Source organism: Petaurus breviceps, unplaced genomic scaffold, assembly GCF_028583685.1.
Source record: "Petaurus breviceps papuanus isolate PSGF00001 unplaced genomic scaffold, PetGlider_PUasm1.0 419, whole genome shotgun sequence".
Classification (NCBI taxonomy): Eukaryota; Metazoa; Chordata; class Mammalia; order Diprotodontia; family Petauridae; genus Petaurus; species Petaurus breviceps.
In genome coordinates, this window is record NW_027186324.1 from 10,655,412 (window position 1) to 10,682,821 (window position 27,410).

Sequence of the window (27,410 nt, forward strand, 5' to 3'; positions counted from 1 at the left end):
ATATTTGTAATCTCTATAGGCATTGTGAATATGGCATTGCTGATACACCTACCTAGCTCCCTGACCTTGCCTTAATCTAGATTAAGCAAAAAAATTAAAGTGGAAAGACAAGTACTGTCTTTACAGGGAACAAGGTGTGTGTGTGGGAATCCCAATTCAGAAAAATATCGAAATGGAGGAAAATGTAAACCTATTTTAGTAACTTTAAATGTGAATGGATTAAATAGCCCAATAAAATGAAAAAGATTGAAACAGTGAATTGGACTAGATTAAGCACCAATAATACACAGTAGTAAATGACCATAATATTCTAGTGTTTGACAAACACAAGGATTCAAGCTTTTGGGAGAAGAACTCACTATTTGACAAAAATTGGAAAGCAATTAGGCAGAAACTAGGTGTAGACCAACATCTCACACACCAAGATAAGGTCAAAATCGGAATATGATTAAACATATGTCATGATACCATAAGCAAATTAGGAGAACATGGAATACTTCATCTGTCAGATCTATAGATAAGGGAAGCGTTTATGATCAAACGAGATAACATTACAAGGTACAAAATGGATAATCTTGATTAAATTAAGTACACAACCAAATCAATGTACAACAAACCAATGCAACCAAGATTGGAAGGAAAGCAGAAGACTGGGGAAAAATTTTTTCCAGCAACTTTCACTGATAAAGGTCTCATTTACTTATGTGTGTATGTATGTATATAATAAGAGAGAGAACTGAGTCAAATTTATAAGAATACAAGTTATTCCCCAATTAATAAATGGTCAAGGGATATGAATAGGCAGTTTTCAGATGAAGAAATCAAAGTGTTGCCAGGAGCCAAGATGGTGGAGTAAGCAGTAATTCACTCTCACCCTCTGTTATAGACTTTGAAAAACCCAGAGAATATTGTCCCAGAAAATAAAACAAAACAAAACTGTAATAGTGGAGCCAGCAGAAAGATGGGTATAATAATCTTAGCTCGGGAGGCTAGGGGATTGCTAGGAAAGGTCCCTCTTGCTGTGGCTGAACATGACCAATATGGGATGAGAGGTGTCCCAGCAAGCCAGTGGCAAGCTCCATGCCAGCAAACCAGCAAGAGATCCTGAGCCCCAGGGTGGTGGTGCAGGCAAGCGCCAACACCAGGCACACACCAGCCACCACCACCTGCTGTATCTCAGCACCAGGTAAACTACCAGAACACTACAACATCCAGGTGCCAGCACCTGAGGCCCCAACACAGAAAACCAGTAACTAGATCCTTAGTACCCAGCACAAGAAGTCTGGGACAGTGGCCCCTTGGTCCCAGAAGCAGAGATCAAATTTAAAAACTAGAAAAAAGGCAAACAACATGAGCAAGAAGAATAAAAGGAAAACGATGAACATAGAGTAATATTTTGGTAACAGGGAAGATCAAAGTACAAATTCAGGAGAGGACAACATGGTCAATATACCCATATATGAAATGACAAAGGGAAATATGAGCTGGTATCAAGCCCAAAAAGCCTTCTTGGAAGAGCTCAAGAAGGATTTGAAAAGCCAAATAAGAGATGCAAAAGAAAAATTGAACAATTCTTTTAAAAATACAATTGACAAAATGGAAAGAAAAAAAGTCCACTGAAGAAAACTCCTTAAAAAGTGGAATTGGCCAAATGGAAAAGGAGGTATAAAAGCTAACTGAAGAAAACAATTTATTAAAAATTAGAATTGGGCAAGTGGATGCTAATGACTCTATGAGACATCAAGAATCAATCAAACAAAATCAAAAGAATGAAAAAATAGGAGAAAATGTAAAATACCTAATTGGAGAAGCAACAGACCTGGAAAATAGATCCAGGGGAGAGAATTTAAGAATTATTGGTCTACCTGAGAACCATAATAATAAAAAAAAAAAGAGCCTGGACAACATCTTTCAAGAAATCATCAAGGAAAACTACCCTGAGGTCCTAGAACCGGAGGGTAAAATAGTCATCAAAAGAATCCACTGATCACCTCCTGAAAGAGATCTCAAATTGGAAACACTAAGGAATATTGTGGCCAAACACCAGAATTACTAGATCAGGAGAAAATATGACAAGCAGCCAGAAAGAAACAATTCAAATATTGTAGAACCACTGTCAGGATTATTCATGCCTTGCAGCTTCTACATTAAAACATTGGAGGGGTGGGGGGGCTGAGCTAATATGGTGTAGAAACACAAATTTGGTGTGGGCTCCAGCTCCAACCACTTCCGATACCTGTAAAAAAAAAAAATTAAACAAATTTTAGAGCTACAGAACACACAAAGTGACAGAGAAACAAATCTCCCACTGAAGACAGCCCAGCAGGCCGACAGGAAAGTTCTGTCACAGTCGGCTGGGAGCCAAGCACAGTCCCACAGGAGCCATGCAGTTCTAGCCCCAGGGCAGCCGCTATCAGCGCAGAGTGAATCACCAGCAGCTGTGGCGGCTTCCAGACTTCTCAACCCATAAATGATAAAGACAAAGTAAAAGGTCGGTGTGGAACTCTGTTAAGAACTGGGGTGAAGGAAGAGCACAGTTCAGCCCTTGCCCTTGGGGCAAGAGGTGGTGAAGGCATTGGAGGCTGCAGTGTGTGGATATCTGCAGAGCTCCTGGCCTGGAGATTGTAGGGGGACCAAGCGACCATTCAGAGGGTAATCGCTATTGCTTTAACTTGCTTGGATGTGGTTCGTGGTCTTGGGTGGTGGTCCTGGGGTGTGTGGCCAGTGTGCCAGAGCTTGTGGGGGCTGTTCAGAGGGCACCCTCCTAATAGATCCAGTATCTGCAAAAACCCCAGCGATTTGGGACAAAGCTCTCTCCATTCTGGAAGCAAAGTTCTATTGTGGCAAAAAGCTCAAAAGCCAAGTAATGGACTGGCAAGATGATCAAGCAGAGGAAACGCAATCAGACCATAGATTCATTTTGGGGAACAAAAGAGATCAAATCATGGAATGGCAGGGAGACAGTGAAGTCAGAACTCCTATATCAAAAGCTTCCAAGAAAAATATGAATTGGTTACAGGCCATGGAGGAATTCAAGAAGAATTTTGAAAACCAAGTAAAAGAAATGGAGGAAAAATTAGGAAGAGAAATGAGATTGATGCAAGAAAATCATAAAAAGAAAGTCAACAACCTGACTGAAGAAATAATACCGTAAAAAATAGTTTAACTCAAATGGCAAAAGAGACCCAAAAAGCCAATGAGGAGAAGAATGCCTTAAAAAGTCAAATTTTCCAGATGGAAAAGGAATTTCAAAAACTCACTGAAGAGAATAATTCCTTCAAAATTAGATTGGAGCAACTGGAAACTAATGACTTAATGAGAAATCAAGATACTATAAAACAGATCCAAACAAATAAAAAAAAATAGAAGGCAATGTGAAATATTTCATTGGAAAAACTACTGACCTGGAAAAAAGATCCAGGAGAGATAATTTTAAAATTATTGGGCTGCCTGAAAACCATAATCCAAAAAAGAGCCTAGACACGATCTTTCAAGAAATTATCAAACAAAATTGCTCTGATATTCTAGAACCAGAGGGCAAAATAGAAATTGAAAGAATTCATTGATTGCTTCTTCAAAAAGATCCCAAAAAGAAAACTCCTAGGAATATTATAGCCAAATTCCAAGTCAAGGCAAAAAACTACAAACAGTCAGGAAGAAACAATTTGAGTATTGTGGAAACACAATCACGATAACACCTAGCAGCTTCTACCTTAAGGGATAGAAGGGCTTGGAGTATGATATTCCAGAGGTCAAAGAAGCTAGGACTAAAACCAAGAATCACCTACCCAGCAAAACTGAGAGTATCATGTTTCAGGGGGAAATATTGTCATTCAATGAAATAGAGGACTTTCAAGCATTCTTGATGAAAAAAAACCAGAGCTGAACAGAAAATTTGACCTTCAACTAAAAGAACCAAGAGAAGCATGAGAAGGGGAAAAAGAAATCATAAGGGACTTATTAAAGTTGAACTATATACATTCCTATATGGAAAAACAATAATTGTAACTCATATGACTTTTCTCAGTATGAGGATAGTTGAAGGGAATATGTGAGTGTGTGTGTGTGTGTGTGTGTGTGTGTGTATAGGAGGGTGTATGTGTATATAAACATATATATATGTGAATGTGGGTATATGTGTGTACATGTATACATAGACAGAAGGCACAGGATAAGTTGAATAGGAAGGGATGATATCTAAAAAATAAAATTAAGAGGTGAGAGGAATTTATTGGGAGAAGGAGAAAGGGAGATAGATTAGGGTAAATTATCTCATATAAAAGAGGCAAGACAATATTGTTACAATGGAGGGGAAGAGAAGGAAGATGAAAGGGAATGGGATAACCTTACTCTTACTGAATTTGGCTTAAGGAGGAAATAACATACACCTCAATTTGGTATCTTACAATACAGGAAAAATAGGGTGGAAGGGGATAAGAGGGGGGATGATAGAAGGGAGGGCAGATGGGGGAGAGGGTAGTTAGAAGTAAACACTTCTGAAAAGGGATAGGGTCAAAGGAGAAAATAGAATAATTGGGGGATGGGATAGGATTCAAGGAAATATAGTTAGTCTTTGACAATGTAACTACTACAGAAATGTTTTGTGTAACTACACATGTAAAACCTATATTGAATTGCTTATCTTTCCAGTGGGGGTGCGTAAGGAGGAAAGAAGGGGAAAAAATCTAGAACTCAAAGTTTTAGAAACAAATGTTTTAAAAAATTGTTTTTTACATGCAACTGGGAAATAAGATATGCAGGCACTGGGTTTTAGATATCCATCTTGCCCTACTAAAAAGGGGGGAATGGGGGAGAATAAAAGAGAGAACAAAATGGGGGAAGTAGTACAGCATCCAAATTCTTAGAGAAGTTTTTTTTTCAATACTAAATAAATATTTATTAAGTGCCTGCATTCTAGGCACCATGCTAAGTATGAGAGACACAAATACAGTAATAAAAGAGACACTCCCTGCCCACAAAGAGTTTATAATCTAGATCAGTCATATAGACTAAATTAGACATTAGACAGAAATAACACACAAAGGAAAGCTGAAAAGCAGGTGGGGGTAGGAAAGTTATAATGGAGAAGTCAAAGAAGTCCAAAATGAGTATAGCCCAGTGGGAAATGAGTTGTCTGAAATGTCTATCCTGTGCATTCTCTTTAAATGGAGGAGTTTATGGTTCAACATCCAATCAGAGAGGCAAAGGGCACTGCTAAAGTGTGAGTAACAAGGCTCATTTGTTCTCAGGGTATCTCATGATGCTGTTTATTAGGGGCACATTGTTCATCATTCATTTTTGAAGAGGACTGATGATATCACATGATACTCAGTTTTGCTGGGTAGGTGATTCTTGGTTTTTATCCTAGCTCCTTTGATCTCTATCATATTCCATGTCCTTTGATCCCTCAATGTAGAAGCTGCCAGATCCTGTGTTATCCTAATTGTGTTTCCACAATATTCAAATTGTTTCTCCTTGACTGCTTGTAATATTTTCTCCTTGATCTGGGAATTCCAGAACCTGCATATAATATTCCTAGGAGTTTTCTTTTTGGGAATCAAGAGGTAATCAGTGGATTCTTTCGATCTCTATTTTGTTCTCTGGTTCTAAAACATCAGGGTAACTTTCCTTGAGAATTTTTTGAAGGATCATTTCTAGGTTTTTTTTTTTTTTTTTTGACCATGGCTTTCAGGTAGTCTGATAGTTTTTAAATTATTTCTTCTGGATCTATTTTCCAGGTCAGTGGTTTTTCCAGTGAGATATTTCATATTGCCTTTTATTTTTTCATTTGTTTGGATCTGTTTAATAATATCTTGATTTCTCATAAAGTCACTAGCTTTCATTTGCTTCAATTTAATTCTGAAGGAATTACTCTCTTCAGCGAGCTTTTGAGATTCTTTTTCCATCTGGCAAATTCCGCTTTTTAAAGCACTCTTCTCCTCATTGACTTTTTGAGCCTCTTTTGCCATTTGAGTTAGTCTATTTTTAAGGTGTTATTTTCTTTAGTCAAGTTGTTGACTCTTTTCATGATTTTCTTGCATCATTCTCATTTCTCTTCCCAATTTTTCCTCCACTTTTCTTATTTGGTTTTCAAAATCCTTCTTAAGCTCCTCTATTTTTCTTGGAAGCTTTTGGTGCAGTAGTTCTGATTTGTTGTATTCCTGCTGTTCCATGCTTTGATACTTTTTGTTCCCCAAAAATGAATCCAATGTCAGATTGCTGTGCTTTCCTTGCTTCCTTTGCTTGCTCATATTGCCACTCAATTATCTGACTTTTGAGCTTTTTGCCACAGTAGAACTCTGCTTCCAGAGAGGAGAGCTTTGTCCTAAATCACTAGGGTTTTCACAGCTGCTAGAGGTATTAGTTGGGTGCTCTCTCTGAAGCCTCCACTGGCTCTGGCACCTGGTCACACACTCCAGGACCTCCACCCTAGACAGTGATCCAGATCCAAGCAGGTTAAAGCAAGAGTGATGACCCCTCAGAATGGTTTCTTGGCACCCCTATGATCTGCAGGTCAGGAGCTCTGAAGCAGTCACATGGTGGTGACTGCTGCCCTCAGCCACTTCTCCCTCTGCGGGCAGAGACCACACTCCCAGATGCCCTGCTCCCAAAGTCCACGCTGACCTCTCACTTTGTCTTTGGCATTTATGGATTGATAATACAGCTGCTGGTGATCCACTCTCCCAAAGTCCCTCCAGCTTCCACTGGTCATGGCTGCCCTGAAAAGGCTGGGCTCCTCTCCCAGCATGCTGCAATGGACCCTTCCTGTCCACCTGCTGGGCTGCCTTCAGCAGACATTTGTTTCTCTCCGTCACTTTGTGGGTTCTGTAGCTCTAAAGTTTGTTTAGAGTCATATTTTATAGGTATTTGAGGTGGTTATTGGGGGAGTGCACAGAGTTTTTCTACTTCTATGCTACCATCTTGGCTTGCCCCCCCCCCCCCTTATAGGAGAGGTTAAGGATTTTGCAGGAAGGAATCAGTAGCAAAACTATACTAGTGGGGGGACCTCAACCCTCCCCCCCTCTGAACTAGATAAATCTTGCCACAAAATACACAAAAAAAGAACTCAAGGAGGTGAATAGAATTTTAGAAAAGTTAGAAATGGTAGACCTCTGGAGAAAAATTGAATGGGGATAGAAAGGAATATATTATTTTTTCTCAGTGGTACATGGCACCTACACAAAAATTGTGGCATGTGATTGTGATGAAATACTATTGTGCCATAAGAAATGATGAGGGCATAAAAAACTCACAGTCCAGTGCAAAAAGTCAGAAATATTAAATGAATCTTTTTCAGATCAGGATGGAATAAAAATTATATGCAATAAAGGGCCATGGAAAAATGCAGTAAAAATCAATTGGAAACTAAATAATCTAATTCTAAAGAATGAGTAGGTCAAACAACTAATCATAGAAATAATCAATAACTTCATCCAAGAGAATGACAATAATGAGATAACATACCAAAATTTATGGGATGCAGCAAAAGCAGTTCTTAGCAGAAGTTTTATATCTCTAAGTGCTTACATGAATAAAATAGAGAAAGAGAAGATCAATGAATTCAGCATACAACTAAAAAAGCTAGAAAAAGAACAAATTAAAAATCCCCTATTAAATGCCAAATTCGAAATACTGAAAACCAAAGGAGAAATGGTTAATAAAATTAAAATTAAGAAAACAAAATAAAATTGAAATTAAGAAAATGAAACATGCGAAAAAGACCAAGAAAATAGATAAATCTTTGGTTAATTTGATTTTAAAAAAGGAAAGAAGAAATCAAAGTTATCTACAATCACATGAGCTCACTCCAAATCACTACTGATTAGAGAAATACAAATTAAAACCTTTCTGAGGTACCACCTCACACCTATCAGATTGGCTAATATGAAAAGAAAGGAAAATGACAAATGTCAATGGAATTGGATAATTTGACAGAAAATAGGATATGGAAAAATTGGGACATTAATGTGTTCTTGGTGGAATTATGAACTGATCCAACCATTCTGGAGAGCAATTTGGAACTATGCCCAAATTCTATAGAAACTGTGCATACCCTTTGACCTAGCATTACTAGGTCTGTATCCCAAAGATATTTTTAACAAAGAAAGGAAAAGGATCTATATATACAAAAATATTTATAGCAGCTATTTGTGTGGTAGCAAAGAATTGGAAATTGATGGATACCCATTGGTTTGGGAATGACTGAATAAGTTTTGGTATATGATTGTGATGGAATATTATTGTGCTATAGGAAATGATGAGCAGGATGCTTTCAGAAAAACCTGGAAAGACTTAGGCGACCTGATACAAAGTTAAGTGAGAAGCACCAGGAGAAAGTTGTACATAGTAACAGCAATATTTTAAGGGTGATCAACTGTGAATGACTTGGCTATTCTCAGCAATACAATGATCTAAGATAATTCCAAAGGACTCATGATGAAAAATATTATCCACATACAGAGAAGAAAATGAAAGAGTCTGAATGCAGATTGAAGCCTATTTCTTTTTGTTTGTTTGTTTGTGTTTTCTTTCACAACATGATTAATATGGAAATATGTTTTGTATAACTATATATGTACAAGCTATATAAAATTCTTTGCCTTCGCAGCTTGTGTGTGTATGTGTGTGAGTGTATGTGTATGTGTGGTTTGTTCTTTGTTCTCAAAGAGAACCATGACATCAGGGAAATGATGATATGACTTGCTTTGATTTGAGCGAGGGAAGATTTCTCAATGAGCAGGAAGAGGAAGGAGAGAGGGAGAGAATTTTGAACTCAAAGTTTTAACAAAGCAAATGTTAAAAATGTTTACATATAAATGGAAAAAAATTTTAAAAGGAAGGAAGAAGAGAGACTCTATGAGGTGGTAAGGAGGGAGTGCTTCATAGGCATAGGGGTCAACCAGGGCAAAGGCAAGGAAATGGGAGAATGGAGGATTGCGTGTGAGGAACAAAGGCCAGTGTGGCCAGACTAGAGGGTAAGTAAAGCACAGTAAGTCTGGAAAGAGAGTTTGGGGCCAGGATTTGGAGAGCTTCAGAAGCTGCATTAAAGGCCATATATGCCTTTTATTGAAGTTCAATGATGAAAAATATTAAACATCACAGATCCCTGGGGAAATTTGTTGCAGAACTGCAAAGTTAATGTTGAACCATTAATGACTTCACTTCCAGTCTAGTCATTCTATCTATTCACAATCCAGCAAACTATGTTATTGTCTAGTCTGTATCTCTCTGTCTAGTCTGCATCTCTTTTTATAACAATAGCAGGACTAACAAAAAAATTTGATAAAGTTAGGTTAAGTGTATCTAAAGCACCCTCTTCTCCCCCTACCCTGATCTACCAGTTTAGTATTTGTCAAAAAAGGAAACAAAGTTAGGAGAGCAAGACTTGTTCCTAATGACATTTCCTTTTCTAGACATTGACTACTAATTTCTTTAATGATCAGTTGTAGAATTCTCCCTGGAATTTAAGTCTAGCTCGCTAGCTTATAGTTGGAAGATTTCATTCTCTCCTTATTTAAAAAAAAATTTTTTTTTTGCTTTTTGGAGAGGGGGAAGGCAGGATTATTGGGATTAAGTGACTTGCCCAAGGTCACCTGGCTAGTAAACTGTTAAGTGTCTGAGGCCTGATTTGAACTCAGGTCTTCCTGACTCCAGGGTCGGTGCCCTATTCATTGCGCCACCTAGTCACCCCTCTCTCCTTATTTTTTAAAATCAGGACTCCCCCCTCCACCCCTGCCTTCCTTTTCTAGTTCTGAACCACAACTCCTGCTTTCCATGATCTTTCAAATATCCCACATTGCAGATCAGCTCTCACATGCATTAGTTCTTTCAGTACCCAAGGATGCGGTTTACCTGGGAAGGTTGACTTGAATTCTAAGACAACTGAGTGGCCCTTTTTCTATCTCCTTACTCTTCCTAGTTTTCATCTCCCCTTAGTAATTTTTCTTCTTCTATTCCCAGTGCAAAGGCCATTCTCCTTGGCAAAGAAAACTGAAGTAAAATAAAAATCAAGCATGCTCAGTTATCATCCTATCCTCTCTAGGCAGCTGTCCCAGTCCTTCTTTAATCCTCATTATCAAACAAACAAAAATCATTTTATTGTCCCTAATTCGTTTCATCTACCAGCCTGAACTGAACCTGAGCTTTAGTCTCTGGACACTTTTTATGGGACTATGGCACATTGCTATAAACATCCGCTGTCACCTTCCCTTGCTTTCATCTTGTGTGTGTGTGTGCCCATACACATATATATGTATGTACACATATATATGTGTATGTTGGTTGAATAGTTCCCTGTGCCTCCTCATCAGTGTCTATAGACAACTCACTATTTTTCCCCCACTCAGTGAGATTGTTTCTTTTCAAGTCTTCAGATTTCATCCTGTAGAATAAAATCCTTCCTGGGTTGAGTTCCCCTCTGGATCTTCAGTCCACATGATTCCATCTATCCTTCCTCTGAAGCCTTTGATATATACACTCCCTAAATCTCAGTGGCATGTCAGCTTATGCTTGACTTTCCTTTTCTCTATCACTATGTCTAGAAGGTGGTAGGTGGAACTTTGTTTCCAAAGTTCTCTCATCCCCTTCCTCAAAACCAGTTTCTCCCTGTTAGGTGAGATGAGATCTGTTTGGAATGCCCCCGTGTTAGTGTCTTTATAAAGATGATATTTATCATTTAAACATGTCAAGAAATTATTATCTGCCCTGCTTTTGGAAAAGAGAGAGCTCTAGCAGATATCTGGTTAATTGAAGTCTCCCATCTCCATTATATTATGTTTTCATGCCAGGATTGAGGTATAATCTTAGGTATTACCTCGTTCAATCCGTGTGGTTAATGCTATACTCACAAGAAAAAGTTTCTTCTTTTCCTCTTTCTGTTGATCTTCATTCAAATTCTCACCCCCCTATTTCCCTTTCTGATTCCTGAATTTCTTCACGCAAATATATCTTCTTAATATATAACCCTAGCTTCCCCCACTCACTTTGACCCAGCGTATTTCTTCTTAATAAGATACAACCATCCAGAGTCATACTCGAGTTATGGATTTGTTTCATTCCACCAAGTCTCAGTGACACTAATGAGGTTGAATTTGCTTCCATGCATTGGAACTTCTCTATCCTTTTGCTTATTCCCCCAATTTGGAACATTCATATATAGACATTTGAGGTGATGATTTTTAGTCCTGGCTCTATCTTTAGTCTTGTCTCTTTTGGAATTCTAGGTGTATCATCTGCCATTCCTCTTTTGCTGAAGACAGTCTTTATGGTATCTAGCTTGGTGGATGTGCATAGTCATCTTCCGACATGCTTTTTTGTGTAAACCTCTTTTGATGATATTTGCAAGACGTAAAGCAAATATAATTTTACAAGCTTTTAAAAGGTACTTTCATCCCTTGCCAGTAGACATTGCTTATTTTAAGCCATGGTCCAGAGAAACCCGTCCCATTCCCAGACACTCTCTTCTCAGCCAACTCTTCACATTCCATTCTCTGAGCTGTAGACTTGCATCATCCAGTTGCAGATGATCTGCCGCTGGGTCTTCCATTGTATGCAGTGTGTTCAAAACAGAAATTACTTTTTCAGCCCCTTCAAAAAAAACCCCTGCCTTCTTCTGAACTGCTGGTTTTCTGATGTGGGTACCAGCATCCTTCCAGTTCCCCATATTCACCACCTTAAAGTTATCCTCAACTCTTCATTCTCCCTCCCTCCTCACAGCCAACCATTCATCGAGTCTCATTGATTCTACCCATACGTCTGTTGCACGTGTCCCCATTCTCTCCTCGAACACTGCTACCACCAGATCGGATCCACCTTTTTGCCTAGACTGTCACAGTACCTCCTAATTGATTTTCCTGTTTCCAGCCTTTCCCTTCTCTAGTCTATCCAGGACATAGCTGCCAATGTGGCACTCCTAAGTGTAGATCTGACCACATCACTCTCCTGCTCCAGAAATCTCGGGGACTCCAGAAAGTCACTAAACTTTGTCTCCCCTTTAACCAAGTGATGATACTATTCTAGTAGGCCTATACTATACTGTATATATGGAGAATGGGGGGGCAGAGAGAGAGACAGAGACAGAGACAGACAGAGATCAAAGGAGAAGGGAAAGGACTCCTATGTATGAAAATCTTTACAGCAGCTCTTTTGTAGTTACAAAGAATTGCAAACTAAAGGGATACCCACAATTTGGGGAATGTCTAAACAGATTGTGGTATTTTGAAGTAATGGAATAACATTGTGCCATAAGAAATGATGAAAGGGAGGGATAGATTCAGTGAAATTTGGGAACGTTTACATGATCTGGTACAGAATAAAATGAGCAGAACAAAAACAATTATACAATAGCACCAACACTGTAAAAAAACAAATGCAACGGCCAACTACAATTCCAGAGGACTGAGGATGGAGCATGTTACAAACCTCCCGACAAAGAAGTGATAGACTCAGGGTGCAGAATGAAATATATATATATATATATATATATATATTTTGACATGGCCAATGTGGAAATTTAATTTGCCTTGGCAATGCATATTGCTATTGTTATAATGCTTCCCCCCCCCCAAATAGTGTGGGAGGAGGGAGGGAAAATCAATTTTTGCTCATTAAAAGAAATTTTATTGGCTTCCTGTTGCTTCTAGAATCAAATACAAACTTTTCTGTCTGGCATTTTTAAAGCTCTTCATTGTCTAGTGGTCTAGCTCCAGTCTACTTTTCCAGGGTTATTGATCATTCCACTAAATTTACCTACTTGTTGATTGTAATATAACATTCTATCCCCGGCCCCATACCCTGTGTCTGAAATGCTCTCCCACTTTCCTAATACCTCTTAAAATTCCTAGTTTCTTAAAAGATTCAGTTCAAGAGCCTCTACCTGTATGAGGCCATCCTTCTCTACCCCTCCCCCATCTATTGTCATCTTCCTGCATGCTTTTTAGTGTAAGCCTCTTTTGATGATATTTGCAAGACATGAAGCAAATATAATTTTATAAGCTTTTAATAGGTAATTTCATTCCTTGCCAGTAAGACATTACTTATTTTATTCTTATTGCTGCTTATTCTATCCTCAAAATTACAAAGTATGTGTGTGGGTGTATTTGTATTTACTTATCTGTGTACATATTGTTTATCTCTAATAAAAATAAGTTCTCTGAGTTCAGGGATTTTTTTCATTTATATCTTTGTGTCATTCTTGTGCCTGGCACAATGCCTAGTCTATAGTAGGTGCTTAATAAATTCTGGCTGAATGGAAAAAAAGCGATAAAAACTATCCAATCCCACGTAAAGAGCTGAGCCATCACTTTATCATTCTGCAAGAGAAAAGTTATCCTCAAATCAGGTGGTGCTGCACATCAGCCAGTCATGTGAGGCACCAGACAATAAAAATAAGACAAGCACCTAGCGTGATACCTTGCAAAAAAATAGATGCTCAATAAATGTTTGAATGAGCAAAAGACAAAAGTGGGAAGAGTCATTTATATCCCTTACTTCCTTTCCCAAGATGCATGGGGGCTTGATTACTTTTTATTTCTTTCACTATTGTTAAATCTCATTTAGAATTAGTACATATGTATGATAGAAAGATTAGTATGTATATCGATGTGGTAGTTATAGATGTCCATTGGAGCAATGGAATCATCAATATTCTTATGTCTGCATTAAAAAAATCAAAGACCCATTTTGACTGTATTATTGATTTCTGTCTACTTTGAGGATCACAGATATATGACTAGTGAGAAAAAAATTTTAATGCACCTGTCAGCTAAATAATAGAAAAGTTGGATTAACTTGCATTATTTTGATACAGTTTCTTTTGAATTTCCCAAAATTATAGGTATCAATATCAAAATTTTTAATTCCCATTGTGAAATCTTCACTTAACTATCTTTATAGAATACTTCCTATGACTGAGATGAAAATGACTGATTTGGAAGATTAAAGTACACTCATCTGGATATGAAGAACACATTTTAGAAGTCTGAGACATTTCTTCATGTTGATAGCTGGGGGCTAGGTAATTCCACAGCATTTATCAAGTCAGTTTTAGATTTATATCCTGACTCAGAAGTGTAATACCACCATCTAGTGATGGCCTTTTGTCTTTTCCAAATTCTAAGCCCTACATAAGATCAAAGGCATTATCCTATTAAGAATAAATATGCATTTACTATCATTATCTAGAATTCCAATCACACCAAACTTTCAAGTTCAGTTTTCATCAGTACAGATCAGAAGAACATTTGAAATCAAACTCATCACTCATCTTTGCTTGGACATAAAAATGATCTTCCTCAAGCTCAGTCTTTTCTCTCTCACCTACAAAATGGAAAGCAAACGTTGCAAAATATACTACTTTCACATACAAAGGACAATAATACATAAAAATTCTTGAGGTAAGGATACTTTAACATTGCATTTTCCCCTTCATCTGAAAATAATTTCTGGTATAATTCCTTTGCAAAATTTGAATTCCCAGAATGCATCTCCATAGATATCTATGTATACACACTTTTAGGCAAAAAAAAAAAAATACTGAAGCATCTGGCAGGGGATGATGCCAAAGCCAGTGCCATGTGTTAAAAGGGGGAAGAAATGGGGTGGGGGAAGGGTCATTCTAATTAAGAGATCTCTAATGCTTTAATCACTTTAGTGGCATTACCATCAAATGCTTGTCAGAATTTGGCTTGGTAGTACTCTCAGATACTTCTACCAATCGTCTCAGTGAAAAACATCCTGAATCCATTCAGTCTTTTTTGATATAAAGAAAAAATCCTGTTTGAAATTAGAAATTGTGAATATTGTCACTTCCTATCATAGAAAACGACTTCACTGAGTGGAGCAGAATAGTCCATTGGGGCAATGAAAACATCAGTATTTTTATGCCTGTATTAAACTTCATTAAAAAAAAAATCAAAGATCCATTTTGACCATGCTATTGATTTCTATCTACTTTGAGGATCATTAATTACCAAGACTAGTAAAAAAATTTTTTTTAAATGTACCAATCAACTTAATGACAGAAAAATGTTGAATTACCTCATATTTTATTGATACACTTTGTTTAGTATTTTCCATATTATTAATTTCTCTTGTTCTCGGACTCTTTGTTATGAATTGTCTGCCTTTTCATCAACAGTAAATTCTTGAGTACAAAAAAAAAGCAAGCAAGCAAACAAAACAATAATAGAGAATTCACAAGTTATTCATCCATTTTGTTCTACCTTTAGCCATCCCTGGGGCAATGTGTTATTAAAATGTCTGAAACCAATAAAACATGAATAGACTATGTGGAGGAATTTTTAACCTGAGGTCTGTGAACTTTAAAAACAACATTTTAAGATCTGTTTCAACATAGCTGGCTTCCCTTAAAAAAAAAAAATCCTTTAAAATTGCAATGCCTACTTCACAGGGTTTCTGTGAGAACCAAAGGATATATATGTGTGTGTACACAGACATATACATATATATGTGCTTGTAAACTGTAACATGTATATCAACATGCTTACCATTTCCAGACATTCCTTATCTCTCACATAGATTATTATAAGAATCTCCTAACTGATCTTTCTTGAAACTGCTCTCTCAACATTTCTAGTCAATCCTATATAGTGCTAACATATAAACTTTCCTAAATGTTGCTCTGATCATTTCATCTTGCTTAAATGGTGACCTTAAATGAAAGAGATAAGGTTGGAAAAGAAAGTTGGGGACGAATTATGGAGAATGTTGAATGACAGCTTAAGACTTTAAGGCTTCTTTAGAAAAGCAAAATTATTAGCTAGGAAAGTTTTCAAAGCTCTTTCCTTAGAATAATTTTATGAGGTAGATAGAATGATTGTTATTCCTGTTTTGCAGATAAAGAAAACAGAATTCATTCTCTTTCTCCTTAAATGTATCTTTCTTCTAAATCTCCCTATTTCCACCTGAAGAGCCACCATGCTTCCCATCTCCTTAGGGTTTCAGGCTCGGCACTATCTCCACTCCTCACTTTCCCTGAGCCAACAGTTCCCTTTGGTGTTTCTACATCAACAGCATTTCTTGCATCCATTGAAAGAAGGTCATTTAACTTCTCCCAGGCTGCAGTTTCCTTGTCTGTAAGTGTAGGAATTGGACTCGAGGACTTCTTTTCTCCTGTTCCATTTTTCATTCTATGTTCCTATAACCTATTTAAGCCAATATTAAAAAAAAGTTAAACAATGTATTTATTGGTTAAGACTTGAAAGCTAATGTTCCCTTTCCAGATCACTGTGAATAGATTTTGTTTATGAAAATAAGGAATTTAGTGTTAAGTATAGCTCAAGGCTCTAGGTCACAAGGGTCAGATTACTGGGCAGAATGTTAGGACAGCCCACTTTGTTCCACCCAGCACCACCAACTTCGGTTCAGCCTTGCTGCTTACCACATTGGACCCAGATGAGACACTATAATCACTAAGGGATCATTTTATAGCTACAGCTCCAAAGAAGCTGTAGCCAGAGGGGAAATGACTCTTGTTTCCATGGAATACAGCAAGTATCTCTCCAAATTACAGAGCAAGGAAGAACCAGTCTTCATTATACTTTTCACATCACATTATATGTAAACAGTGAGCTAAGAGGAGAAGGTCCAGAGTTGCCAGTCTGAAAAGATAATGGCAATGTGGCCAAGTTAGAATATAGATTTGCAAAAGACCTGTCTAGTAGGGCTTTAACTATAATAACATAAAACTTATTGTTTAACAAAAGAAATTCTCCTTTCCTCCTTAAACCTCTAATTTTACTCTTAGCATTAGCTCTGGGAAAAACATTAAACTTAGAATTAATCAATCATTCAATCCACAAGCATTTAATAAACTCTTACTATGTGCCAGCCACTGTGCTTGTTAAGTTCTGAGGATAGGCAAAATTAGTTCCTGCCTTCAAGGAACTTGCATTCTAACAAAGGAGGCAACATGGGAATAAACAGCTACATACAACAAGCCTATGGAGTAGTGTAATGGTAATGGTAATTTAAAGATCTTCCCTGCCCTTTAATAAGCTTAAGGGAATTCAAAGAGCTTTCCTGCTTTGAAGATATACCCTACCCCCCCCCATAGCCTGAATATAGTCACATGGAGCCTGTGGTGGGAGGAGTTTGCTGAAGAGTGGACCCAGGAGTCAAAACAGTTAGAGACTGGAGAGAGGACAAGATGTACCCAGGAGAGACAGGTAGGCTTAGGAGTAAATGTTGATTTGCGGAAAGGCTAAAGATGCTGTGGCTCTCTGTGCTGTTATGGCTTATTAACTTCTCTGCTACAATAATGGAATTGGCTTACTGGTTTTGGGATTTGGTTTTCTGAATAAATGTTTTGCTTCTGGCTTATATAAGGAGAGTCTTTTATATTTTGCAATTGAGCAGTATGCTGGCATATTTACAGCGAACTAAGCAGAGAAGCGGCCGTTGGTGTTGTGAATATTGTGTTGGTGCTACAAGTAGGTGGAAAATAACTTTGCAGGACAAGGCTGCAGCAGCAGGGGGGGCCCGCAGAAGGTAGCCTTTGAGTTTTGTAGGAGTCAGGGATTCTAAGAGGTAAGGTCCTTTGGGGGCAGATGAAATACCCCGTGGAAGGAATAGCAAATAGATCAATATGTCTGGCTTGTAGAGTGCATGGAGGGGATTAAGGCATGAGTGGAAAGTGGAAGGGGCCAGGTTTTGAAAAGTTTTAAATGCCAAAGTTCTTCATATTTGATTCTGGAGGTAACAGAGCACCACTAGAGTATCACAGAGTAGAAATATATTCTAGAAAACATCACTTTGGACGGACTTTGACAGACTTAGCCCTTCTCAGCAATGCAAGGACCTCAAACAACTCCAGAGAAAGCAAGATGGAGCCTGAATGCAGAGCTAGGCTGTTTTCTTTTTTGGTTTTGTCTTTTCTTCCTCATGCTTTCTCCCATTCGTTGTAATTCTTCTGTATAGCATGAGTGATGGGAAAATATGTTCATAAGAATGCGCATGTAGAGCCTGCAAAAGACTGCACGCCATCTTGGGGAGGGGGGCAGGGCGGGAAGGGGAGAAAATGTAAAAGTTATGGAAGTAAATGCTGAAAACTAAAAATAAATGAATTATTTAAAAAAAAGAAAATAGCACTTTGGTAATTATTAAGAGGATGGATTGGAGTGGGGAGAGGCCTGAGGCAGACAGACCACTTAAAAGGCTCTTATAAAATCCAGACAAGAGGTAATGAAAACCTATACCAGGGTTGTGGCTTTGTGAATGTAGAGAAGAGATTATAAAGAAGAGATGTTGTGGAGGAAGAAGCAAGAAGCAACAACTGATGGGATCTGTGGAGTTACTGATACGGGAAGTCCAGGATGGTATCAAGGCTGCAGATCTGTATTGCTCAGGGCGCTGGTGGGACCCTGAAGAGGAATGGGGAAATTGGGAAGAGGAGAGAGTGGAGAGGAAAAGATATTGTGTTGTTTTAAACATGTTGACTTTGAGATGCCCACGGGACATCTGATTGGAAATGTCTAACAGGTAGTTGATAATGTGGGACTGGAGCTCAGTAAAGAAACTAGAATGAGAGAGAGAGAGAGAGAGAGAGAGAGAGAAATGGATGGATAGATAGATAGATAGATAGATAGATAGATAGATAGATAGATAGATAGATAGATAGATAATCTGTGAATCAGCTGCATAGATGTTATTATTGAATCTATGGCAACTGATGAGATCACCAAGTAAAATAATTTAAAATCTAGAAAGAAAAAGTGAAAAGGACCCAGGACTCTAGCAAAGAAGACTGAACAAAAGCAGTCGGACAAGCAGGAAGAGCTGAAGGAGAAAACAATCAGAGTGATCAGTCTGAAAAGATAACTCACATTTCAGTGTCTGTGTGTATCTTAGTGTCAAACAAATAGAAATGGAGTGCATAAGGATTCATGCATGTTGACTTAGAAAACCACATATTAATATTATCTATATTGAATTATATTTTTATTTATTTTGTTAAGTGTTTCCCAAATACATTTTAGTCTGGTTCTGGAGTGTGGCAAGCCTCTGAGGGTCAGCAATAGTGCCTTTGATATATACTAACAAGTGGAGGCAGTAGCCAGAGAAGTATGACATCCTCCAAAGCATACTTAGGACCTGTTGGATCAGGAGAAAGCCTTTGACACAAGGTCCCAACAGTTTATAGCTAAATAAAAACAAAGTAATTTGGAGAGAGAGAGCACTAGCAACTGGGGGAACCAACCATTCAATCAACACGCATTTAGTAAACACTCACTTTCTTCAAGGCATTGCTGCGGACAGAGATTTAGCTCACGTTATACAAGATGAAGGAAGGTTTCACTGAGGAAATGACTGACGGCTGACCTGAACCTTGAAGGAAATAGGATTCGGAGAGGTGAGGTTGAGGAGGAAGTATATTCCAAATGTTGAGGGATAATTTATGTAAACAGAGTCACAGATTTAGAAATGGAAAGGAGTCATAGTTTATTGACAGGAGGGAATCTCCAAAGCCATTTAGTATAATTTCCTCTTTTGACATAGGACTAAATTGAGACCCAGAGACTTAGTATGCTTTCCCAAGGTCACACAAGTATGAATAAGTGGGAAAATCAGTTCTTTGGCTCTAAATCTGCCACTCTAGAGGGTCACCAGTTTATCTTAGAGTCAGTCTCTTTCTTTCGTCTCTATTGCCGCCACTCCAGATCTGGCACTGGCAGTCTTTCTCCTCTCTTGTCTGTCACATACCCCTGCCATAGTAATCGTCCTAAAATAATAATAACAGCCAGTCATCTACGTAGCACTTTAAGGTTTGCAAAGAACTTGACAAATATTATCTCATTTAATCATCTCAACAACTCTGGGAGGAATGTGCTATTATTACCCTCGTTTGATACACAAGGAAACCAAGTTCTATCATTCTATCAGTCATTTTTCAGTCATGTCCAACTCTTTTTTTTTTGAGAGAGGGGAAGGCAAGGCAATTGGGGTTAAGTGACTGCTCAAGGTCACACAGCTAGTAAGTGTGTCAAGTGGGGCCAGATCTGAACTCAGGTCCTCCTGACTCCAGGGCTGGTGCTCTATTCACTGCACCACCTAGCTGCCCCTATGTGCAACTCTTCATGACCCTATTTGGGTTTTCTTGGCAAAGACACTGGAGTGGTTTGCCATTTCCTTCTCTAACTCGTTTTACAGATGAGGAACCTGAGGCAAACAGGGTTAAGTGACTTGCCCCAGGTCACACAGTAAGTGACTGAAGCTGGATTTGAACTCGTCTTCCTGACCTCAGACCCACAACTCTATTTGCTGCTTCTGATGGCTCCATGTTCGTTCACCAAAAGAACCTTTAGTTTTCTGTCCAAGATGCTGCATATTTTGACTCTCCTGCCTTTCTGACCTTGTCTCCTTCTGCTCCCTTCCATGTAATTTCCTCAACCTGGCACACGTGCATTTTTCCTATGCTCTGTCTCTTACTTAACATCTAGTCATGGACAGCTGTGTACTAGCTGTATCCGGGCACTTTGCACAGTGCCAGTGCTAATTAATGTTTGTTGATTGACTGAGCTCAATGTCAAACCTCCTCCATGAAGTTTTCCTCCTCTTCCAAGCCTGGACAAAGGTAATCTTTTTCTTTGTGACCCCTAATAGCGTTTTAATCCCCTTTGCCGCAGTTTCACATTCTGCCTTGTGCTAGAACTGTTTGTGCACACAGTTTGTGTAATGGAGGTGACTGCCTTGCTCTCATTATCCTGCAAGTTCTCTGAGATCAGAGGTCATGTGGCTTATTTGTATTTGAGCACAGTGCCTTACAAAGGGCAGTTTCTAAAATATATGTTGACTAACCATAGAAAGGCTTCGTGGAGGAATTCACACTTGAATTGAATTTTGGAAGATGGGCAAGTGCTGGGTAAGAAAGATCACACAGGGAAAGGCATTCCTGCCAGCTGTAGAATTCCTCTGAGCAAAGGCATAGAAATGGGAAAATTTAGGATGTTAATTGGAGTATGCAGTATACAAAAACAGTATCCAAAGAGCAAGGCAAACCTGGAACCAGAATGCGGAGGGTCTGGGATGCCCAGTGAAGACACTGGGACCCAGAGAAGTTACTTGCAGTAGGCCAGCCGTCATGTATAGCCCTTCCTGCACCAATCACCTATTCAAAGGCGAATGTAAGCACACTCTTACTAAGTACTTGCACAGTGCTACAGAAGATCAAACACAAATACAAAAATGAAACAGTGCTTGTCCTCAAGGACCTTACTTTCTCAGAATGGGATCCAGCACATAAATAGAGAAGTAATTACCATGTACATATTAAGTAGAGTCTGGAAGGAGAAGGTTACTAGGAGACTCAGGGGTCAGGAACACCTGGGTTCAAATCCAGCCTCTGACATTTACTAGCTGTATGACCTTGGGCAAATCACTTCATCCGAGTTTGCCCCAGCAATAGTACCTGCCTCCCATGTTTATTGTGAGGATGAAATGAGATATTTCATCAATGAGATATTTTGCAAACCATAAAACACTACATGAAGGCGAATTATCATTATTATTAGGACAGCTAGGTACCACAGTGGACAGAGTGCTAAGCCTGAAGTCAGGAAGACCTGAGTTTCTGATCTCAGACACTTAGTTAGCTTTATGACCTAGGGTAAGTCATTCACCTCAGTTTCCTCATCTGTAAAATGAGGTGATGAAGGAAATAGCATACCACTCTAGTATCTTTGCCAAAAAAAACCCAAATGGGGCCACAAAGAGTCAGAAATGACTGGACAGCAACAAATTATTATTATTTTGTGTGGGGGGGGCATGGGGGTGTGGATCAGCAGAGACCACAAGCAGGAAGTAGTACTGTAAGTACTTGAAAGTAGTACTTTTTGGAGGGCAATTGGGGTTAAGTGACTTGCCCAAGGTCACACGGCTAGTTTTGTGTTATAAAGTCCTTATTTCAAAGCTCCGTCTCTGAAGGCTGAACTAACTTTCTCCTCAGTCTTGGTCAAACCCACCCAACCTCTCAAGGTGCAGAAGTCCATGGTGCTCAGCACGGGTCTGGGTGTGGATAAATTCTTTGATTTCGATGGCCCAAGGCTGGGCAATTTAGAAGTAATGACATCATCAAAGTTATGTTCCCCCTCCCCTCATTAGAATAGGTCCACCTCTTGTTGGAATATTCATTCTCTCTCATTAATTGGTAACCAATCAAAGTTGATTGCTACCCTCAGGAACAGCCCCTCTTCCAGAAGCATATAAAGTGTAAGTCTACCACCATGACTGGTCTTTGGTATTTGAGAGTGCCACTGACCCTTTTATTAATAAATAAAATGGTTACCCAGAAACTATGTCCTTCACACTTTTTTTTTTTAAGCAATCGGGGTTAAGTAACTTGCTCAAGGTTACACGGCCAGTTATTATTTCTGGGTGTGGTGCTGAGTATCTGAGCCCGGATTTGATCCAGGTCATCCCAACACTGGAGCCAGTGCTCTTACTCGCTGAGCCACCTGGCCGCCCGTAAGCAATTGGGGTTAAGTAACTTGCTCAAGGTTACACGGCCAGGTGTTTCTGGGTGGGTGCTAAGTGTCTGAGCCCAGGATTCGATCTCCAGGTCTTCTCAACACTGGAGCCGGTGCTCTTACTTGCTGTGCTACCTGGTCGCCCCTCCTCAAACTTTTTAAACATGACAGTTCTACGGGAATTCATCAGTCAACAAGTGTTTGTTAAGTGCTTCCTATGTGCCTGGAACTGTGCTGAAGTCATAGACTCTGAAGGGACCCAAGCCCTGCAGGAACAGAGCTTGTCTCTGCAACATCAAGAACATTCAGGCTTTGCTGAAAGACCCATTCATTGCCCTTTTGGACAGTTCTCACTGTGGGGAGGTTCTCCCCAAAGCTGAGTCAACGTCTCTATTTCGCCACATCTACCCACTTCAGGGTCTTTGGGAGTTGGGACAAACCAGTCTGGCCCTTCTTTCATGTGACACTCTTCAGATATCACAATGCTCCCCACACCAAACCTCCTAAGACCTTCCCCAGGCCCTCAAAAGACAGAGTCTTGATTCTGCTTACCCTGCAGGTTATGCTCATTCATGTCCCGAAACATCCGACTGAACTCAACAGACAAGCTGAACAGAGGCAGGATTTTCAATTATTCTCTGTCAAAAACAAACAGACAGACACACCAAGATCCAGGTGTCATTATCTTCTGACTAGCTGAGCTAGAAGGGACATATTGTTCCTGCCTCCAAAGAATACTTTCCAAAAGGAGGGAAAAGTTCATGAAATAGAAGAAAAACTGTTATTTAAAGGACTCCTCCTCATCCCCCTCTCTCTTTTTTCTTCCAGTTGCAAAGCAGCTTGTATATTTTGGGTATTTGTACAAGGGAAGTGGAGTCATGTTTAGGTATCAAACAAATGTTATGATTTCACAGGCTGAGCCCATCCGACAAAAAGAACCTGGAAACCAGCTTCCTAGAGATAAATCCTTATTTATCTTAAAGTAGCTGTTACTTTTTTTAAAGGTCTGCTGCAAAGCAGGTGGAAGAAAACAAATCAAACCCCCAATCTGTGAAGTCATTTAAAGAAGAGGGAAATGATGCAGAATCTGAAATTCTTTCTGAACCGTTTTTCTATTTCTCCACCAGTCACTTCAAAGGAACATGTAGCTTTATTTTTAGTGAATTGCTCTTTTGGGGGGGGGGGCAGAGGAGGAGAGGGGTGGAAAAAATAACTTTAACAGCATAATCCATCTGCAAACCTCTTTGCTTTTTCTGCATTTCCTCACAGGGCCATTTCGAGGAGCAAGCAATTAATGATTGTAAATCACCTCCAGAAGCCCAAAGCCCTGGATAAACGTTTCCTAATCATTTCCTCCAGAAGTTGGGATAGCTGTGCAGCTGGAGGCCTGGAGCTCTGCCTCCCTCTGATCTTACAAGCTGTGGGCCTAGAGGCAAGGTCACTGGAGTTCTCAGGGGCGGTGATTAAGATGTCCTTCCCCTTTGAATCAATACTGTACCCAAACTCGTGAGGGCAGTAAAGCTTCTGGAACTCTTGCCAAATGGCCAGGGATTACTTTAAAAACAAAACAAACATACACGAAATGAAGAAGCAAGCTGCAACCCCCAGCTACATAAACCTAATGTGTATTATGAGAAAAATGGCCCGGCCACCAGATTCCTGATCAATTCTATTTGGATGTTCATGCTAAAGCCGAGAGTGCTGAAGGCAGCATGGTATAGGGAGAGCATGCTGGATTTAGGGTCAGAGGACCTATGTTTGAATAGGGGCTCACTAAGTACTTACTATCCCTGTGATCTTTCTAGACCTCCATTCCTCATCTGCTTTTAGCAGGTAAGGTTTGGCTAGAATGGAGCCTAGGGCAGCTATGTTTGTCAAGAAAACCCCAAATGGGTTCTCAAAGACTTGGACGCAACTGCAAACACTGAACCACTGATGGTTATATTCACTTTTTAAACTTTTTTCTTACTTTTTTTGGTAACAAACTAATCTGGACAAATGTTTTGCATGGTTTCACATTCACAATTGATATTATATTGCTTGTCTTCTCAATGGAAGGGAGAAGAATCAGAGGGAGAGAATTCAGAACTCAAACATTTGAAAAATAGATGTTAAAAATAAATGAATAATTTAATATTTTTTAAAATAAAGAGTTGGTTATAGTCAGAGGTATGTTGGCAAATATTTAACAACAAGCTCTCTTCAAAGAGAAATTATTAGTTTAATCGACATTACTAAAATTTTCTACATTGCTATTTTAGTTTTAGACAAGCAACTAAACAATAAATCAAATCTAATTTGTAGTATTTGCCAGTTTTGAGAGTGTTAATGCTCACAATGAAAATTTAACAATCAGCTCTACTGAAATAATTTAAGCTAGTTCCAGCACATCCCCCATTATATTGATGGTGGTGATGTACTTTTTGGGAGTAGAAAGCAATATAAATGAAATAAATATTGTTTCTAAAAGGTGAAGTAGGAAATCTAATTTTTGAATTTAGTGTTAAAAATATGTTCCTTAACACAAACTATGTCATGGTTGACTTAGTTGAAGAAATAAATTCATAAGTGCAAAAAAGCTATTGAAATACTTATAACCAGAAAAATGATACCCTATATTCATATCATATTTTGAAGTCTTCAGAGTGTACTCAGACCTATGTTTGTATTTGATTGAGGTCTTTGAACTGAAAAAGACCTGTGAGATCACTGAGAAGATTGAACTGTTAAATTCGGTCCCTCTATGAGAGTTCACTCTGCTCATTTTACAGATGAAGAAGCAGACCCAGAGAAACCTTGGCCCCGCCAAGGTCACTCAAATAGTTAGTGCCCTTCTGCCTCATTGGATTGTCTCTCCCTGGTTGTAGTGTCAGTGCTTCTGATGGCCAATTTAGGGGGAATCTGAAAATGGCATGTGAAATAGACTACCAGAAGCGTCCTTTTAAGACAGCAACCAAACTATTTGCTACAGTGATGGACATTATGAGACAGTCTTTATTTTTAACTTTATGTATTTTCTTTTGTTCATCTTTCTTTCTTGATTTCTCATATGGAGAGAAATTTAAAAAAAAAACAATCAAAAGTAGACCTGGGTCAGTTTTATAACATATCCATCACTAAAACTGCAAATTTGGGTGAGAGGAAAGTCACATTGTGTTGAAAGATGCTTGTGGGATGTGAAAACCAGGACGCAGTATGGTACGTGAAGCATGACACTTAAGGTCAGGAAAACTCAGGTTTGAATCCTGCCTGTCTTTGACGCATACTGGTTGGGAGATCCTGGTCAAGTCACTTAATTATTCAACGCCCCAGTCAGCTCTCTGGTGCTATCTCAGAACAACTGCTTAGTAATATTGGCAGGGGAAGTCTCTGCAGTGGGAGTCCTCCACACTGTTAAACTCATGGCTTAGAACCAAAAGGAAAACAAAACCAAAAAACCCTACAAGTTAATTGCAGTGTTTATGAAGGGAAACCAAAAATGAAAGCATATTTTGTGTTTTCTTGCTATGTTGTAGGTAAATTATGAGTCTTTCCCTGCAGCTCCTGAGTTATCACTCTCTTCAGAGTAGCGTGTCACTAGTCCTTTATGTAATGTATCAAATACGTTATTTAAAATAAAAATCTCAAAGCAGATGGTGGATGCCCCTGTAGCTGGAAGTCTAAAAAACACCCTATCCCTTGTCCAAGAATCATAGGGTCATCAGTTCAAAACTGGAAGAAACCTCTTAGGGACCATCTTGTTAGTCAGTTGTTATTGGTCACATCTGACTCTTTCTGACCCATTTGGGGTTTTCTTGACAAAAATACCGGAGGAGTTTGCCATTTCTTTCTCCAGTTAATTTTACAGATGAGGAAACTGAGGCAAAGAGGGTTAAGTGACTTGCCCAGGGTCACAGAGCTAGTAAGTCTTGGAGGCCAGATGTGAACTCAGGAAGATAGTGTTTCTGCCTCCAGGCCTGACACTCTATCCGCTGCATCACCTAGCTTCCTATAACTATCTAATGTAACAAAATGCATTTAAACAAAACAAATCAACATCACTAATAATGCCTGACAGTGTATGCCTCATGCTGTACCTGGAGCCTACCACTTCTCCACTTAGAGGAGGAAATCAGGTTTCATCATTAGACCTCGGGTCGGACTCAATCAGAATTCTGATGTCCTTAAGAGTTGTTTCCCTTCACATTTTCGTAATCACTGTGTTCTACTTCACCAGCACTTGCATAGAAACTCACGGTACAGACTGCTTTTGTTAGCCACCTGAAAGAAATTGAGTACTTATTGTACGCCAGGTTTTTAGCCTCAGATTTTCCACTAATTTGTTGTGACCCAAATTTTGCAAATCGTTTCTATTCTCTAGGCTTTGGATTCTCATCTATAAAAAGAGAATATTGGACAAAATGATTTTGAAGGTCCTTTCTATTACTAGGAACTTATTGTCTATGAACTTTTCTTCTCCATTTTCAGCAGAAAGCCTTCTTGATATACGTGATAACATACTTAATATTGAAAAAAGATCTTGAGAGAATAGAATAATAGGCCAAATTGAATAAGATGGAATTTGATAAGAATAAAATATATTCCACACTTGGGTTTCAATAATCAACTTCACAAGTAATCATTATCAGAGTTGACATTTTGCAAAGTACTTTACATAATCTCATCTGAATATAGACTGCAGGGATGCTTTCTGGTTTTTCACAATTCCTCAGGAAAAGATCCAGTGATCTGGGCTTGAATTAAATCAAGAGTGTGATATGTCAGCCACAATATCTAGCAGTCTTTATGCCGTATTGAGATAATGGCACGGTATGATATGGTCTATTGAAGGAACTAAGTATGTTTAGCCTAGAGAAGAGAATGCTGGGAGGGCATGATGGTTGTCCTATGGAAAAGGCATTGAACTTGCCCTGTCTTTGGAGGGCAAGC

At 38.9% G+C, this 27,410-nt stretch overlaps 1 long non-coding RNA gene across 1 annotated transcript in view; it reads right to left on the minus strand.

The window, feature by feature from the left end:
- Positions 1-6: 6 nt before the first annotated feature.
- The window catches only part of LOC138171245 (uncharacterized), a 35,562-nt gene continuing 8,158 nt past the window's right edge, over positions 7-27,410 (minus strand). Inside the window, exons 3-4 of the long non-coding RNA XR_011170838.1 lie at positions 23,034-23,119; positions 7-2,236 (exon numbers count right to left, since the gene is read on the minus strand). This is a non-coding gene — a long non-coding RNA (uncharacterized lncRNA). The remainder of the gene's footprint in view (positions 2,237-23,033; positions 23,120-27,410) is intronic.